This window comes from Desmodus rotundus, chromosome 4 (assembly GCF_022682495.2).
Source record: "Desmodus rotundus isolate HL8 chromosome 4, HLdesRot8A.1, whole genome shotgun sequence".
NCBI classification, from domain to species: Eukaryota; Metazoa; Chordata; class Mammalia; order Chiroptera; family Phyllostomidae; genus Desmodus; species Desmodus rotundus.
The window spans coordinates 99,241,132-99,244,287 of NC_071390.1; the positions used below are offsets into that span (position 1 = coordinate 99,241,132).

Consider the following 3,156-nt stretch of genomic DNA (forward strand, 5'->3'; position numbering starts at 1 on the left):
GAAAACCAGACAATTAATTGCAACAAGTACTGCTCCCAATTAGACCAACAGAAAACAACACTTGATGAAAAGCATCCGGAATTAGTCAACAGAAAATGCATAATTTTCCATCAGGATAACGCAAGACCGCATGTTTCTTTGATGACCAGGCAAAAACTGTTACAGCTTGGCTGGGAAGTTCTGATTCATCTGCCATATTCACCAGACATTTCACCTTTAGATTTCCATTTATTCAGTCTTTACAAAATTCTTTTAATGGAAAAAACTTCAATCCCTGGAAGACTGCAAAAGTCACCTGGAATATTCCTTTCCTCAAAATGATATAAAATCTTGGGAAGCTGGAATTATGAAGTTGCTTGAAAGATGGCAGAAGGCAGTGGAACAAAACAGTGGATACATTGTTCAATAAAGTTATTGGTGAAAATGAAAGATGTATCTTTTTAGTTTTACTTAAAAATCAAATGAACTTTTTGGCAAACTCAATATTTGTGTCTTTCACAAATTCGATATGTTTTCAGCCATTATGCCCTCAAGTAATTTCTATTCTCCTTTTTCTTTCTTCTCCCTCTGTGGCTCCCACAATATATATGTTGATATGACTGATGGTGTCTCACAGGTACCTTAGACCCTATTCTCTTTTCTCCATTTTTTTCTTTAATTTCTTCTGTTGACCTTAAAGGGCAAAAGAGCCAGTTATTTAACCAGCAAAATGTCTCTATTTGGAACTAGCAGAGGAATTGCAATTTGGGACAAGCAATCGAGGGCAAACCATAGGCAAGTCCAAAGAACAGAGGAGAAAGGCTTGCTTCTTTGTGGACAAAAGAGAAAGTTGGGAGGGTCTGTTTCACAGAATTCAGGAGGGCAATGGCTTCTCATTGGTTGAGCATGGCAGTTTTTCATTGGCTGAGTTGTAACCAGGAGCCCAAGCCTGAAAGCAACCAGCTAGAAAGGTTCTGGTGATGATTGCCAGAGGTAGAGAGGTGTGCTGGCAAGGAGAAATTTACTGCTGTGGTATATCCTCTTCCTCAGGGTCCAGGTGGCAGTGCATCAGAGCTTCTCCTTCAGGGCTTCCCAATTCCATTTTCAATGAGGTTTTCTTAATTCATTTTTAACAATTTCTTTTCTTTTTTTGATTAAGATCTTTCCTCTAAAGCATTACTGATCAAGAGTCAAATGTTTTAAATATTTCCCTCAGTGCCAAGAAAGACCTTTCCTGGTTGTCATGTGCAACATTGAAGGGAAAGTACAAAGACTGAAAACTGTTGAAGTCGCTCACATTGGAGTAACAAGGAAGGGCAGGAAGGAGAACCCTCAGGCAATTCCCACCTTAGATTAGTGTTGGACGCCATCTTGGAATACTGAGCTAACATAACCCTATTGGGTGCATCACCTTTTCAGAGATTTGACAGACAAAGTTTAGCAGAAAAATGACCCTAATTTGGATCTCATTACAGTGAAATATTTGTGGAATAATTATGTAAATAAGATGTATAAATCTCTTACCTTTTTCAAGTTTTGTATTTATTCAGAAGGTGATTTAACTGTAGAATGAAGCATTTTTAGCATTATGACATGAAATGTTTTGAAATCTTTTTCCTTGCAATTTTGTTTATCACAATTTTTATAATCCTGAAGAGAGTCTCTTATCTGAAGTTTTTCAAGCATTCAGGTATTTTGCATGATGTCTGATGTGATCAGTAATAAAGGTTGTGAAGAACTACCTGTGATCATAACTCTTTTGTAATCTAAAAATAATAGGGATTTTCTTTTCTGGATAGATGGCTATAAACGTATTGGGTAGTAACTGTCCAGCTGAAAAGAAACTGGTCTTTTCCTTGATCAATTAGTATGTCCAGCTGAAAGACTTGACAAGATGGGTAGCATCATAAGCCTTCCATTTACTTTGATCTGTTCCCAAATATCCACTAACAGCTTTTTTTGCCCCAAGGACAAAGCACTAGATTGCAAATTGGAGCAAATGCTGGCACAAATTTGTATTTTCCAGGATTCTTTAAAGTACAAATCAGAGCTCCATGACCTCCCATGCAGTGGCCAAAAATAGACATCCTTTGGGGGTCTACTGGAAAATTGGCATTGACGAGATAGGGAAGCTCCTCTGTTACATGAGTACATCCTGTGGTTCATTTTCCAAGGATCTTCAGTGGCATCCACATAAGACCCAGCACCAGTGCCAAAGTCCCAGCTCTCATCTTCTTTAACATTGCAGCCTGAGGGGTGGTGTCTGGAGCGACCACCACAAGGCCATGTTCCAGGGCTGCCTGATGATAATTGGATTTTGATACAAAATTCTGTTCTGTGCAGGTTAAACCAGACAGCCAATACGTAACAGGGCATTTTTCAGTTTCTGCCTTTGGTGGTAAGTAGGTAGCAAATCTCATTTTGTAGCTCAGTCCAACACTGTCATGTTCAAAAACTTTCTAGAATCCCCCAAAGCACTTGTTGCTGGAAATCTGTTTCAGTGCTATTCTTTTCATATCCTACTGAGACTTGCTCTTTTGTCTGCATCAAAGGGTAGATGATCCTCCAGTGGCAGAGGTGGTAGTAACAGTGAATCTCTTATTTTTAACAGAAAATGAATACATTAATGAGCTGGATATACCAATACATAAAAATTCAGTTCAAACTCTAATGCGTGCAAAAGAAGATAAAGCATTATGTCTAGAAAAACTTTTTTTTTTCATTTTACTGTTGTTCTGTTACAGTTGTCCCAATTTTTCCCCTGTTGCTCTCCCATGTTCCCTGCTGCTCCCTACCTCTGCTCCCACAGTCAATCCCCACCCTGTTGCCCATGTCCATGGGTCATCCATACATGTTCCTTGACTGGGCTCTTCCCCTTCTTTCCCTCATTGTTCTCCTCCCCGCCTCCCCTCTGGTCACTGTCAGTCTGTTCCTTGTTTCCATGCCTCCGGTTCTATTTTGCTCACTTGTTTGTTTTGTTTGTTAGGGTCCTGTTATAGGTGAGGCCATATGGTATTTGTCTTTCACCACCCGGCTTATTTCACTTAGCATAATACGCTCCGGTTCCATCCATGCTGTCTTGAAGGATAGGAGCTCCTTCTTTCTTTCTGTTGCATAGTATTCCTTGTGTAAATGTACCACAGTTTGTTGATACACTAATTTACTGATGGGCACTTA

The 3,156-nt window shown here is 39.5% G+C and overlaps 1 pseudogene; it reads right to left on the bottom strand.

Annotated features, from left to right (window-relative positions):
- Positions 1 to 1,657: 1,657 nt before the first annotated feature.
- Positions 1,658 to 2,495, bottom strand: LOC112322370 (S-formylglutathione hydrolase pseudogene; annotated as a pseudogene).
- Between the last annotated feature and the right edge of the window lie 661 nt (positions 2,496 to 3,156).